The sequence below is a fragment of the Astatotilapia calliptera genome, chromosome 1 (genome assembly GCF_900246225.1).
Source record: "Astatotilapia calliptera chromosome 1, fAstCal1.2, whole genome shotgun sequence".
NCBI lineage: Eukaryota > Metazoa > Chordata > Actinopteri > Cichliformes > Cichlidae > Astatotilapia > Astatotilapia calliptera.
Genome location: NC_039302.1, coordinates 12803215 through 12819052, shown reverse-complemented (window position 1 = coordinate 12819052; position 15838 = coordinate 12803215). Strand labels below are relative to the sequence as shown.

Genomic DNA, 15838 nt, shown 5'->3' with positions numbered 1-15838 from the left:
TCCCCCTTCTGATCTCTTTCAAAAGCTGTGCACTGTGAGTCTGAGCATTTTTTTTTTTTTTGGCTTTTTTTTGCTTTTTTTTAATGAAATAAATGGTAGAGGCAAATAAATTTGCATGACTCAACAGAAAAAATATTTTCCAGAGCTCTGTGTGTTAATAGGCTTCACAGTACAATTACTTGGCCTGTACATAATGGAAGTGCAATCAATGTATGGATCCTGCCCCCTACTGTCAATGATGGAAATGGCATCTATAATCAATTAGTGGTGACTCAATGTTAGAGGGCTGCAGGCTAACAGCGATTAACAAAAACTTTCCTTTTTGGTGGGGGAGATTTGTTGTCCATTGCCGCCAATTATCTCACATGTTACAACACACTGGGGTTTGCTTTCGATATTTTGTTGCTGGTTTATTTTCAGCATGTCTGCTTCATTGTTTCAAGGAGCACAAAGCACAGATCATTTTCTTCAGTTGTAGTATTTTTATTATCAGCTCCTCATTGTTATTTCCTCTTTCTCTCATAGAAACCCCCCCACCCTGGAACCAGTGCAGGCCTCATGTTATATTCAGGGAACACAGCAACCTCTTCTGGCCAAAAGTGAACGCAGCAGAGAGTCTGTGCTGAAGCCAGAATATAACAAGTGAGTAACACCTATTATCACTGTTGACAGCGGTACTTGACAAAACTAGGTTTGCAGAAATTATGACGCCTCGGGAAATGAAGTGGCATTTTATTGTCAGTGCCACATTGTTGCCAAACAGTTAAGAGTTTGAAATGGAGCCACTGACTCTAACTGACATCTCATAGGAAATGTTAAAACCCCAGATGCCTGGTATCACATCTCAACAGATAACTGACTAGTAATTTGACTTGAGAAAAATCATATTATTGCCTGGGGAAGCATTAAAAAGTATTCCATGATCAATGTATCTGATTAGTTTGCTTTGATGGTACACTGGTGAGCTAATCAGGCCAAAGGGATCAATAGAGCACTTGACACTCTGTCTTTCATTCCTTCTGTCTTTGGATAACTACAATGTAAATGACTGGGTACTAAAGGAAACCCTACTGGGACGAATACTAAACTCTGCCTGTGCTGCATTGTGCACAGGGGAATCTCTGCAGACACTTAGCCGGTTCTTAATCAGTAGCGCGCAAAAAGTAGGTCCCTATTACACAGCCCTCTCTGAGTCTCTTATCATCATATTTGTCAGAGCTGCTTTATTCATTTCCAGATCAGTTTCCTCATACTGTAAACTTTTCAGCCTTCATAGCAAATCCTTGAGGTGCAATCCTTATTGTTCCTGATTGGCTCTGAACCTCTTTTTTCCCTCCTTTTCAGGCTCTGTGTTCCCATTTCTTTCTCTGTGTCAGGCACTGAGAGCTACAAGGATACCAGATGCCGTCCCAGCCTATTTGTCTTATCCGTTTTCACAGACAAACTAATTGCTATACAAAAGGTGCTGGCGTGTCCTGTCGAGGACCCTTGTAAATGCTTTACATCCACCACTCCATTCTGCCTGCCAGTAAACTGGCTAATTATAAAAGGATCACAAAAGAGTGTGATTAGGGATACAGAAGAGGGGGAGGAGGTGCGGTCCCACACCAGTGTAAATGGAGCACCTGAAACTGTTAGCTTAACATTAATGAAAACTCATTTTTGAAGCCGCCCAAATAGAAACTTAAGAGGAGAAAATAAACGTTTTATTATTGTTGGAACATTAATGTTTAGAGGTTCTAGTGCCACCTGTTAATATAAGACACACACACACACACAGGTAGAGCAGATCCTTGTTTTTTTATTTCAAACACAGTGTAATAAATTATTTTAACTTAGTTTTTTTTAATGATTTTTCCATCAGTTGAATAAAAAATTCTCAATAAAATGTCTTCAAATTCTTTGATTTTTTCAGCAACTATTAAAAAAATATATACTGTACTAAGCAGATCTTATTATACTAAAAGCTGAAATATAGATGTACTCCATAACAAGTAAAAGTACTCATGATACAAAAAATGTGTGTTACAGTATATAAAGTGTGTCTATATATATATATATATATATATATATATATATAGGTTTAACTAATGCATTAATGTGTAAGCAGTGATTTGCTGTTGTTTGTTGTTGGATCTTCTTTTATCCTGTTTCAGGTTTTATGAAGTGATGGTAAGTTTTTCTTGAAAAATTAACAATTAAAGAAATATGTGCATAAGAAATTTTGCATTTACAAAGCACTATCGGACAATCTTGTTGGCTCTTAATGTGCTTTTTTAAGCCCCCCCCCCCCCCCCCCAAAAAGAAAATAAACAAAAAATAAACAAAAAAAACAGCTGTGCACATAATATGCAGGAGCATTGAAGGCAGTCCAGTAAAATAACACTACTAACGTTGGCAAACAGATTGAAGAAGGATGTTGGGACTCACATGTAAAGTTCAGTGAATGTCTCGCATAGCTGTGCTGATCATGTTAGCATCATCTGTCCACAGACAAAGAGAAATTAACAAGAGCCTAAGCATTCTGCTCAAAACTGCCTTTGTGTTAGTTCCAGCGACTGTAGGTGCCTCCCAGATCCTGCTAAGCCATTAAGAGACGCAAAGGCAGAGTCTCGTGGCAAAAACAATGCAGATACATTGTCGCTGCTGGTAATAAAAACCTCTCTATTTGCCAAATGTCAACAGAGCTATGGACAAGCATCAGAAAGATAGTATTTCTTTCTGGGCTATTTCGTTTCATGTTGTGTTGCTGTAGAAATAAAAACATTTTTTCTAATCTGTGGTCATATAAATGCTTTATCCTGCCTCCAGATTTGTGAAAATGTATCGAATCATCTGATGTGTTCAAGCATGTGTTTCTGTGTGTGTGTGTGTCCGTGTGAGCCTGTCTGTGTACAGACCGAGAAAACAGAGAGCCCTTGACTCCCCATCTTGACAAAGTTGGGTAATTAACGACAGAGCCTATTAAAGGGAGAATATTCAGCCAGTGATAAATGGCTTTAATAACAGGCCCATGTTCTCTCTAACAGAGATAGATCCTGCTGCCACAGTCTCCCTGCCCACCAGATAAAACTACCCATACTCCCATCTCACCACCCTCTTCATCTTGCCTTTTCCCATCGGCAGTCTCGCTCTTTTTCTGTTTTCTCTGGCTTTGTGGTTTCTTTCTCGCTAACTTTTAAATCATTTTTTCTTCTATCTCAAAGACTCGCATTGCTCTGTCGGACAATGCAGCTTTCCGTGAGCTCTGCTTGCAATTTCAGGCTAAAGCCACGTCAAAGCAATCGTATCAAACAAGCTCAAATGTTTTTCCTGTGCGCACAACAGGCATTCTGTGCATCCTCCACATTACGCGGAGCTCTACGATATTTAATAAGCTCAACCAGGTCATCTACCTGCATGCATGTTTGTGTTGCTGCAGTTGCGCTTATGCATGTTTGTCTTGTAAAACATCGTTAGCCTCTTTGTGTAGGGGCCATGCAAATTGGACAGTTAAAAAACGCCAGGGCCGATTTATGTTCCAGTGCAGCCCTTTAACAGGGGCTGTGCTACGGCTTTATGTGTCCTGGTGGGTTTAGGGGCAAGGACTGACCACAGGGGTCACATTCGTCAAAGCCCCCGTATTGTGAGATTGGTCCAGATGTCGGTCCTCATTAGAACAGGCCACGCTGAAAGAGAGGAAATTCAAATGGGTTAGAGTTAAGCAGTCCCACTCCCATCCACAAGGCTGAAAATGTGATGATTGTTGATTGTTTTCTATGCATTTCAGCTCCCTTTAAGTACAGAAAAAAATCATTCTTAGCCAAAAATGGATTGTACCAGTTTTGTCTGTTTTATTTGTCAACTTTTGAGATATATACCTCTGGGTGAACAGAATTTCAATTTCAAAATTGTGTTTCACAGTGCCCCTATTAGTCTGGATGATCCACATGCCTCACTCAAACTCCTTTTCCTGCAGAGGTGCTTATGAAAAAATGACAAGGTTTTGTGATTTGCACACTGTAAATGAAAGATCCTGAAAGACATAGTCTGACATAGAAGTATAAACTATTTGCCATTGAAATGAAATTTAAATATGAAAGCGATTTTAAGTGGAAATGGATGTGTTACAACTTTTTTAAAATGATCTAAATACTGAGGTTCTGTAAGGTCGAGGGAAAAGAAAAATATCATTTGGTTTTAAAAAAAATCTTCTTTTTAAAGTAATATCAACGTAAGGTCAGGAAGGTATGCATGATGCATGTATAATACTTTTAGACTCACTGGACTCTAAAAGTTTGGCTTCAGGTTTGGGTCCTGTTAAGCACACACTCCTTGTCTCTCTCTTACACACACACACAGATATTACTTGACATGTCCCTCTCCAAAGTGTGTGAAGGGTTCTTCATACAGAGGTTGTAGCATCAGGCACTTTCTGTCTCACAGAACTAAAGGCAGCAGGTCCATTAAATACACATGAGAGTCTAATTAGGGCCCCCTTTGTGCAGCTGACTTGGAGGTAGGAGTCACTGGGGAGCGACTTTGCCAGGACCCTGACACCCAGAGAACACACTGTGCAAATTAATAGAGAATGACCAAGGAGTAGCTCTGTGACTGACTGGGACCTCTGCTTCCTTGGAGGCAAAATTGTTCAGAGCTGATTGCTCTCGTTAAATTTGTTATAGTGATATAATTATGATAATATGCCTGCGAAATGTGATGACTCTTAGTGTGTGGTGAGTTTGCGTACCATGGTAAATTTGATATGAATGTTTAATATTTATATGGTCCATGTGACCTTTAAATTAAACCGGGGAGAAAATATTGTCAAACTGTGTGTTTTTAGTTTGTGGCCTCAATTTTACGAACTTTCAGTGGTCATTAAAAAAGCAACACGATAGCTTTGTTGTCTCGATGTGACTAATCGTCACCCCCTTTGAGCAAAATTAAAATAACTGATCATTTTGCCTATTTGCTCCGAAATTCAAACAGGAAAGGGGATTTAGCTAGCTTTCCTATTATAATTAGGTTGATAATAATGTTGAGTGAATTATTGCACTTTTGTTATTCAGGGGGAAAGTCTTTCCTCTGCTGTGTCACATGAGATATTGGTGTGGACATAATTCTTATTCTGGCAGCAGCACATTGACTGATATTATTTAAATTACACCTCCTTGGGCTAAGTATTCGGAAATACTTTGCAGGGAATTCATCACCAAACGGTGTTGAGAATAAAAGGGACATCGACTCTTGATTACACTGACAAAAATGGCTTTTTTTTCCAAAGGGAAATGACTAATGTTGTTAAGGACAGATGCAGGTATACTGCACACTAAACACTGGTTGAATTTAATCTATAGATGATAAATGAAAGGAAATTGAATGTGGCATTCCTGGCACAAAGCAGGAGAATAGGCCCATGATCTCAAAATAAGTGTAACATGCACACTACTTGTTTTCAAAGTCTTTGCTACCCCTACATCCCTATTTCATTTAAACACCTTTAACAAGTGTAAAAAAAAAATAAAAATAAGAAAAGTTTAGTGAAATTGCCCATAAAAAGCCTCACCTGATTAAATTTGGATGATCTTCCCTTTAATCTTGTCTCTAACTGCACGACTGCTATATTTCTAAAGCACACCACACCACTACACCAGTCACATCAGTTTCTGCAACCTCTGTCCCTATCCTGGGTCAGTCCAACTTTTCCTGCACCTGGCACGTCTCTCTCTCTGTGCTGTTGGTAATTTTCTTCTTAACGCCGGACTTGAGGCTGCTGTTTTTAAGGCAGAGCCTTATGAGGTCCATTTAAGTGATGACCTATACTTGTGCTTAGCTTCTGCTGAAACCTCTCTGCTAGGTCTCTGTTATCAGTCAGTGCGACTGCCTCCTAGTCTCAATTCCTAGTCATTCTCATTATTGCTTCGCTGACTCCCCTGATCCTGATGCAGGTCCCATCTGAGCTGTGTTTCCAGTACTTCTTCCCTGTCTAATACCTCCCACTTTAATACCTAATACTTTTTCACCAACATGGTGGTGATGCCAGTGTTGAGCTGGTTCTGACTTGGCGCCTTTTGAGATCTGGCTCAATTTTACTATATTTGAGAACCAACTGGATCATTTACATGCAAAGACAAATTACAGTAGACCGAATCCATTGGTTACATCTTCAAATCGTTGGTGACTTTTTTATTGTAGCACCTCCTGTGGCCAATGATGTCAGTGAGACACATCGGCTTTTTAGTTTAGGAAATATATGGAACTACCTGTACATTAGACACTACATTGGTGGAAATGAGGTACTAATAGATCAGCCCATCTCTGATCAGCCTGCCTCAGTCTGCCTTCAGGCTCAAGGCCATCAGCTGAACCAGCCTTGCATCCCTCTAGGTTGGCTTCTGGTCCTCACCTGAGCAGGCTATTCCTCATCCCTCTTCCCTGTCTTCCTGAACTTTGCATGATATCAGTTTGTTCTCTCTCAAGTCTTACTGGCATCTGCACCTGGGTTTATGTGGGGGAGGGAAATACCGTCTGGTCAGTAAAATTAACCCTGTGCATGTAGACAGCCACAGTTTCCCTCTTCAGCCAAACAGCCATGAGCTGCCAACAGAACAAAGGTTTACACCATCCCATGGAGCACCTGAGGGACCAAATCCTCCACAACCTGCATAGTCTCACTCACATCATGGGGTGACAAGATCCAGCAAAACTTCAAAGACAATGTGGGAAACATTAGTAATGTAATATCTAACTTAAAAAGTAAACATATGGAAACAATGCAGGTTACAGGTTTGCCATTTAGTGTGTATACAAATATATTTCATTTGAATTCAACTTTCCATCACTGTTTCTACAGTCAGAGGTCAAAGAAGGCTGAGGGTCAGCGGGACGAGGCCAGTCCCAGCTCCAAGTAACAGGCTCCCCACCTCCACCCCAGTGGAGTAGCCGACTAACTTCTTTCTCCCCGATCTGTCTCCACAGGTCCCGGCAGTGGTAGGCGCTGTTCCCGACCCATGGAGGGCTGCATCAGTACCATGGCAGGATTGTGATGGGAGTGTCCTTTGATGGATGTTGGCCAGGTGTTCTTCATTGCCAGGACTCCAACACCCTCTTCCTGACCAGGAGGGAAATACAGCGTACCAGAATGATGCCAACAATATGCATTGTTGGAGTCAGAGTGGGTGGTCAGTTGTGTGCATGGGGACATTCAGCGGCATCCAGTAGTGCTGCTGCAGATAACGTTTAAGGGAAAAAAACACACAGAGTAAAGGTTGCAGCCCAGCAACGTCAGGAGCTCTTGTACAACAGAGGGACTAGACTTAGGCAACTGCTCCCTTCTTTCAGCTCAAAATTACTGTTGCTGGGTGGTTGACGTCCACTATGAGGTGGTGCGGTCGGACAGGGGAGGAGCCACAGAGATATTTCACCTCAACCTCCTCAAAGCCAAAGTAGGCTGCATATGCTGCTGCCTACTTGATGCCAACATCAACTATTTTCGCTATTACCTCCTGGGACGGTCATTAACCGCATGCTCAGACCACACCCCGCTGTAGAGGCTCCATCGCTTTATGTATGGATGCCAACACCCGTATCAACCTGTGATATCTGGCTTTGCAGCCCTTTAAGTTGAAGGTAATCCATAGGCCAGGGGCACAGATTGCTCTGGCCAATTTTCTCTCCCACTGGTGGGGGGGTGAGTAGGCTTAGCCGGATGGGTCCCCAGCATCAGTAGAGGTGGAGGTGTGTGGCGAGATGTAATCTGCGGCTCCACTGCAGGGAAGGGGTGGTGCAGTGGGGTGGAGGGCCAGTGGAGGCTGGCAGGACAGCTGAAAGCAATTCATTAATTACGCTCTCCCTATTTTAGTGACGCCAAGACATGGAGGAAAAAAGAACAGGTGGAGACAGGAAGCTGTTGGGACGAGGGGCACAAATAATTGTAAATAAAAAACACTGTCACAGGTACACTGGCTGTCTTAGCTCCTCACTGAGGTCACACAGTCTTTCAAAAGTCGTTTTGCAGACTTATTCAGTTGTAAAGCCTCGCCTAGAAGATTTACAGCTACATTTGACAAAATCAATCTGCCGCTTAACCTTTAGCCGTACTCCAGGCAATGTGGAGTGTTCTTTTGTCTTACACAGGTGTAGCACAGTCAAGTGAAATCCTTTGACCACTGAATGAGAACTTAATGTTGTACCCAAGTGACTGAAACAGCAGTGATTTAGCTTCTGTCCACTGACATATTGAAGGGACTAAATATGAATTTTACATTTTATACTTGTACTTGTATTTCACCTTGGGGAGATGTTTTTTCACTCTGACATTAAGGGTCAGTTTTTGATTAGTCATTGCCAAAAAGAAGAGCCATTATAATATATCACTTATATATTTTGTACTGAAAAATGATTATGTGTGATATTACAGTAAATCATGAAAACCTTTAAATTAACCTTTTTTTTAGTAAGGAGTGAGAAAGAGAGACTCGCCTGACTCACCTGTACAGCTGGCATTGAGTTCTTTGAACTCCAGCAGCCTCCCACACTTCTCTCCACTACGCTACACTTTTCTCTTCTCCTGCTGTGACAGCTTTGGCCTTTAAGCTCAGCACTGTTATCACATTTTAACAAGCGTGTCATTAACGTTGTCTCGCCGAGCTTTCTGTCGCAGTGACAGACAGCTGTTTTGACACACCCTGCCTCTTGCAGTTGCAGGGCTGACTTACAATAATGCATTACTAAAAATGTCAGTGGCTCCATTTAACTTTATTCGTTTTAAAGCCAGTGGTAAAGGTTTTTATTACCCACTTTATTGAACACCTTACGGTGAGATGGTGCTGTCTAAATTGTATTATATATTATAAACTTCTACAAGTATGTGGCAGCAGCTGCACAGGAATGTAGAGCACACATTTGCTCTTTATGGTACACAGTCCAATGGAAATGACTGTACAGATAATGTGCTTGTTCTTATTTGTGGATCACTGCGCACTCACATGTATGACCACGCTGGCCAAATGATAGTCTGCTCTGTTCACCTTTTGAATGCCAATATTTCTTAAGCATGCCTTACCTGAGCATAGAGTTACAGTGCACATTAAGTGATCTTTAACCTCAGATTTCTGGCCAACAAGCAATAATCCAACACCATCTTACTCTTTTCAGTTTCTAATGCTGTTCTATAACAGTTCCATTTCTGAACTTACTCTAATGTAATGGTAGGCTGTTAGTTTTTAACATAAAGCTACCATTCTTGCAATATTATAGCCACTTGTGCAGAAGGTTTATGTGTCTAGGCAGTTCTACACTTTTTGATAATACCCGTCCTCAATCTTGTCTGTGTGTTCCTTTTATGTAATGTAATTATGAACAGCAATACCCATCAATGTACCAGCTGTCTCACTACAATATCTCCTTAGTCTGGACTTTCTCACTGACCCTGAAGATGTCGGTAGTCTAAAAAAAAATAAGTAAGGGTAAAATGGAATCATCAAACAAAATCCTCTTTAAAAAAGCCACAAAGCATGCGTCATCCCATTTCAACAACATATTAAAGATTTTGCTATGGAGCAAACTCCGTTTCTCCAAGTACCCAAAATGAATTACATTGTGGATTATCGCGTAATTATGGATCTTTCCAAAGACTGATAGAACCGGAAAATTGAGTTCTGAATATTTCATAATGCATAGCACCATCTTTGTAGAGGAAATTATTTAGGGATAGCATGCTCATTTGCAGAATGGATAAAGGTTCATTGCGAGTCACTAGAGTGCAGTAATTGGAAAGCTCCTGTGATTCAAAGGAATCATTCAGAGATGAGCGTGTCTCCTGGATAGCTGTGTAGTACTCCATTAATCTTCAGTCACACACCCAAAACTATCAGCTACCATCCAAACCTATCAAGCTGTTGGCATATACCATATTTGTGCCGCATATAAATCACAGTTATACAACAAATGTGATAAATGTGCACTTTATCCTTTTTTTATCCCTCTGCAGATGAGCTCTGGCACTCTCCCAACCTCAGCCACCATGAACACAGCAAGGAAACGGTAACTCTTGTAACCTTACATATGACGGTTTTTTTTGTAAGTCTTTATTTATTTCTTTTTCTTAAGTGTGGATCCTTTTAATGCACAGACAAGTAGAATTATCACAATATCAGCATTACATTACATGAAATATCGTCATCACCAAGGACAAACCAAACAATTTAAGGTTGGATAAACTACTCACTTAGGTGAACACTCTGACTGGGATCTAAAAGGATAATTTTGTCGCCTCTAGAAAACATATGAAGAAATGCCAGTTTTGAAAAATGTCATCTTTAAAAGGCAAATCTAAATGTCAGAGAGATAGATCCTTTACACAAAGAGAGCACTGCCTTCTGGGTAGTACACAGAAAGGCTTGAGAATAATATATTTTTCCCCCCAGTTGAAATGAACTACAATTACCCATCATCAAGCATATAAAGCAGTACCCTCGCATTCACAGTCTCATAGCCTGGGGAGGAGAGTGGTCACTGTTTGCAACATTAGTCAGGGAAAAGAACAAAAGGAAAATGTGTTTTGCTTTGTCACAAAATTGACTTTGCTGTGTTGTGATGTGAAGTATGTCGCTGAGATGTTATGGAATATACTGAATTCATATAATGGACCAGAGGCAGGTAGTGTTAGGTGCTGCAAAGTTTTAAATAGGATGTTAGCATAGGCTGGAGGAGCTTTAACAAAAGTTAAACAAAATAAGCTCCAAGCAAGCTTCTAATAACTGACCTCCACCTATCAGTCCTTGTAGTTATGCATTTTCTATCACCTGCCCAGGTTAGGAAGTGGGGATAAAAACTCAAGTAATCAAACAATATTTGCATTAATTGCAAAAAGACTAAAGGTGAAACTTTTTTCCTCTTCCATTCACCATAAATATGGAAACATACACTGTGCATTTGTATTTTCATCAATGTCAGTGACTGTAGCATCTCCTACCCCATTCTCCCACCCTGTGCCTGCTCAGGAAACAGTCATATATTTATGATTGGCAGCTGATTTCCAAGCAACAAAGTTAAACTGCAGAAGGAAAACAGGAAAAAATAATTAGCGAAACAGCAGCTCAGTCCAATTTAAACCTGATGACACTAACATAAAGGAAAACTCATAATCTGATCCATAATCAAGCAGAGCACTTTTAATGGGAGCAGTATGTCTGTGAAGGTTCTCAGTCATCCAGGTCATCGTAGTCAAAGGAGCTTGCAAAGAAAAGCGTCTGGACTTCTTTAAGTTGCTTGAAGACGTTTCACCTCTCATCCGAGAAGCTTCTTCAGTTCTAAGGTCAAATGGTGGAGAGTCCCAGATATAAACCTAGTGGGAGTGACCCCCCACAGAGGGACAAAAGGACCCCCTGATGATCCTCTAATCGCCTGAGCCAAGGTGTGAAACTGGGTGTGGGTCCCAATCAGCCAGAGTTTCGGGTGTGTTCATTGTGAAACCTGGCCCCACCTTATCATGCGAATTCCTGAGGTCAGATGGCCCAGGATGTGAGTGGGCGTTAAGGCGTCTGGGAAGGGATCTCAAAACTGGATTATAGATGGCAGAGAGTTGGTGTCGTAAACCCCCGCCTCTGTTCAAAGATGGTCGCTCACAGTGGACATAGATGGCTTCTTTCACTCCTCTTTCAAACCATCTGTCCTCTCTGTCCAAAATGTGAACATTGGCATCCTCGAAAGAGTGTCCTTTATCCTTAAGATGCAGATGGACTGCTGAGTCTTGTCCTGTGGAGGTGGCTCTTCTGTGTTGTGCCATGCGCTTGTGAAGTGGCTGTTTGGTCTCTCCAATGTAGAGGTCTGAGCATTCCTCGCTGCACTGTACAGCATACACCACATTGTTAAGTTTGTGTTTTGGCGTTTTGTCTTTCGGGTGAACCAGTTTCTGTCTGAGCGTGTTGCTGGGTCTGAAATGCATCCAAGGATGTTATGCTTGGAGAAAACTCTCCTGAGTTTCTCTGATACACCGGCTACATAGGGGATGACAATGTTGTTGCGTCTGTCCTTCTTATCCTTCCTCGCTGGTGTCCGGTCTTCTTTTCTTTAGAAAAAGACATCCCGGTGCGTTTCAGACCCAGCAACACGCTCAGACAAAAACTGGACAGAGAGGACAGATGGTTTGAAAGAGGAGTGAAAGAAGCCATCTATGTCCACTGTGAGTGACCATCTTTGAACAGAGGCGGGGGTTTACGACACCAACTCTCTGCCATCTATAATCCAGTTTTGAGATCCCTTCCCAGACGCCTTAACGCCCACTCACATCCTGGGCCATCTGACCTCAGGAATTCGCATGATAAGGTGGGGCCAGGTTTCACAATGAGCTCACCCGAAACTCTGGCTGATTTGGACCCACGCCCAGTTTCACACCTTGGCTCAGGCGATTAGAGGATCATCAGGGGGTCCTTTTGTCCCTCTGTGGGGGGTCACTCCCACTAGGTTTATATCTGGGATTCTCCACCATTTGACCTTAGAACTGAAGAAGCTTCTCGGATGAGAGGTGAAACGTCTTCAAGCAACTTAAAGAAGTCCAGACGCTTTTCTTTGCAAGCTCCTTTGACTTTAATGGGAGCAGGTCACAGTAAAAAGGGGGAGGGAACAACCACTTTTGCAAACATAACACAACATTTGGCAGGATAGAGGATGAGTTTGAGATAGAGAGAAAATTAATCCCACAATACTTTGTGTAATTTCAAAAAAGAAATTGTTGTTCTAGTTTTTGAATTGCATGCATTTGTTTGATATTTAGACTGTTTGTGATCATTCTCATGTGTCTGCAGAAACAAAAGTTTTTCACAAGGCCATCTCTTAAGATTTTTTATGTAATTTTTGTTTGTTTTGGTTTGGTTATTTTTACATCCCACTCTCCTTGTAGGGTGAACAAGGAGAAGTTGCTTACAGCAACATTGCTGTGTGTTTTAAACTATAAATTAAATATTGCATTTTGATACAAAACAGAGAGTGTTGGCTTAAAGTGGTTTACATCTCTGGGCCTAACTGATTCATCAAAGTTTGCAGCTAAAATATTTCATAGTACAGAATTTTCTTTTCTAGTTTTTTCTTCTTCTTTTTTTAATCTGATGCATGAAAGCCATGTTGTGTTTCTTTTTTCTTTTCTTTGTGTATATGGTGAGGTGGGGGGGATCACAGCTCAAGCAAGCAGAGCAGCATGCCTTATTTGAGTTTATATTTTACAAATTGACAAATATACAAATGGTAAATGAATACCTGACTACATCTTTCTTTGGTCATCAGTTTCAAAGTTGGAATCCTGATACTTCTCAGTGGGAAAATATCTGAAAAGAACTGACTGTCAGTCAATGTAGGTAAGTAACTGAATGAAGATTTGGAAAAAAGGCAGAAGAAGAAAAAATGCATGAAGAAGAGAAAAGTGAGGTGCAAGTGGAGATGAAGACGGGAAAAGACTGGAGTCAAAGACTAAGACGGGAGAGATGGCGATCGAGGCGAAAGAAAGCAAGACTCTGCTCCGACTGTCCTGGGTCACATGTTTTTATATTAATGGTTGAGGTCTTGTGTCAGGTCAGGGAGAGCTAATCTTAACTCTCTTGCTGGAGGGCACCTTCAACCCATGGGGCATCTGGGTATCTCGTCAACCCAACAGTGAACCACCGGGCTCTTCTCTTAGCATGCAAATGAGACAAGAACAAATGTCCCATCACTTCTGGGGCTCCATGTCCCAAAGTGCTTAACACTCTTCCTGTCAACCCCCCACACCCCACCCCACTCCAGCTGCTTCAAAAAGCCCCTCCTGCACATCCTTCACTCTTTTTTTCTCCTCCCTCTGATGTTCTTTAAATGAGCTTCCCAACTCCACTTCTTTCTCACAATTCAATTTTACAAGGCCATTATCCTGGGTGTAATGTGGAGGTTAAATATATCGGGGCAGACATTATGTGAAAATAATTAGTGCTAATGAATAATGCACTCATTCAGCTGATGAAGGATGGTTGTCAGGGTAATGGAGTACAAGGGAGGGGCCCCTCTGACAAATGAAATTAAAATATTTAAACACTGTTTTACGATATTATCCGGCCCTCACACTCTTTCCCTGTTACGCACTCGCTATATGGAGCAGGCAAGCCTCCATGTGACATGATAGTTGTGCCATTACTCACGCACAACATCTGTCTCACCAGAGGCCCTGATACAAGGCCCATGCTTTTGCAGTACCTCACACCACAGCTCATCATCCCTGCCCTGATAATCACGCTGATGGCTTTAGAGATGGCGCTCTTATTGACAGTCGATGTCACCCTGCCAGATTATATTTTCTTCACTTTATTTATTGCCACTGCACTCATTCTGCCTCTTAGGATCTCATTCTGCGCCCATCATGTGACAATGAAGGATGTAGGTTTTAAATTGCCTGGTTTACAGCGCTCTCCCAGTCATTTGGCCTGTTCCAATCAATAATGGTAGACTAAGCACTCCGTGACAGATAAATGGTAAAGCATCAACACAACCTTATTAGACATAATGGGTAGATGAAAATATAGGAAAGTGCCTTTGACAGAGGACAGAAAGTGCATGAACTAATAATATATATTGCTTATTTCTTCATGCACCAAACTCTGCTTGATGAACCTTCAAACACCTATTTCCACCTACACCTACTTGAACTTCAGCCATTCTAGCATTTTGGTTTACTCTGGTTTCAACATAAAGTCTTTAAGATTGTGGTCAGTAATCCAATATATCAGAGTCGTCAAAGGCTGACAGAAAGTGGTGTATGTTTAAATAAGACTCCAGCCTATCCCCATTGTTTTGATTTAACCATGCTCCTGTGTAGTGATGAACACATTCCCCTTAAACACAAAAGATCCCTGGTTCAAGACCAGGACAAGACGCAAACCCAATAGTATACTCCCATTGCTGGTCCCAAGACCAGAAAAATTGGAGCATTGCATCAGGAAGGGAATTTGGTATAGATCAAACTTGCAGATCCACCACTGTGGCGATTCCCTCCAGAACTATGCAACATCTGTTGTACAGTAGGTGAAAACAACAGTGGTTGCTGGTGCAACTAATGTCAGTTAGTTGTAATGGAAATGTGAATAGGCTCAGGCTGTACTTGCTGACAATGACAACACTATCATGCTGATGTGATGTGATCCCTCCTAATTTATTTTCTTTGTAAGTATGCTAAACATGTAAACATTACACAATGTAAACATCATGTCACAGAGTAACAAATTACAGATTCAAATTTGGACCTGGAGATGTTATGAGGATTCGTTTGTTTGTTTTTTTTCGTTTTTTTTTTCTTTTCTTTTGGAAGTGACATCAGAAACAGCAGCATGTGACATCACGTGATGGCGGAGCTTCAGTTCATCCTTTGTCATCCTTTTTTTTTTTTTTTTTTTTTTTTTTTTAATAGGACAGGGGGAAAGAATGAAAGAAAGAGGGGGAGAGGAAGAAAGAAAACCAAAGGGGAGAAGAGACGGTGAGAAGGGGGGGAAGAGAGAAAAAAAAAAAAAAAACTCCTGGGTCACCTGTATGGAGAGAAAGAAAAACAAAAAAAAACAGGGGAGACAGCAAACAACAAAGAGCAACATAATAATAAATAAAAAAAAGCACCATCACAATAAACTAGCTAGTCATAGATATCAATAGTTACTAAATAATAAACGATATTGTGCAGCACGCAAGATAGACAGCGCACAGTGTGCTTTGAGGCAGCAGCCAAGAAAGCTGTAGTCCGCATCTGTGAATACCCATGTGTACACCTGTGTGCATACCTGTGTGGATCAGCATGCTTGCATTCCAAAGGTTTCTCCATGTAATGATCTGCTAGAGAGTGTGGGGAGCC

General features: G+C 41.3%; 1 long non-coding RNA gene across 1 annotated transcript in view; it reads left to right on the top strand.

Annotated features, from left to right (window-relative positions):
* Positions 1-15305, top strand: part of LOC113020848 (uncharacterized) — a 35892-nt gene extending 20587 nt beyond the window's left edge. The window contains exons 4-6 of the long non-coding RNA XR_003272239.1: positions 526-642; positions 6961-10026; positions 13264-15305. This is a non-coding gene — a long non-coding RNA (uncharacterized LOC113020848). The remainder of the gene's footprint in view (positions 1-525; positions 643-6960; positions 10027-13263) is intronic.
* The last annotated feature ends 533 nt before the right edge of the window (positions 15306-15838 follow it).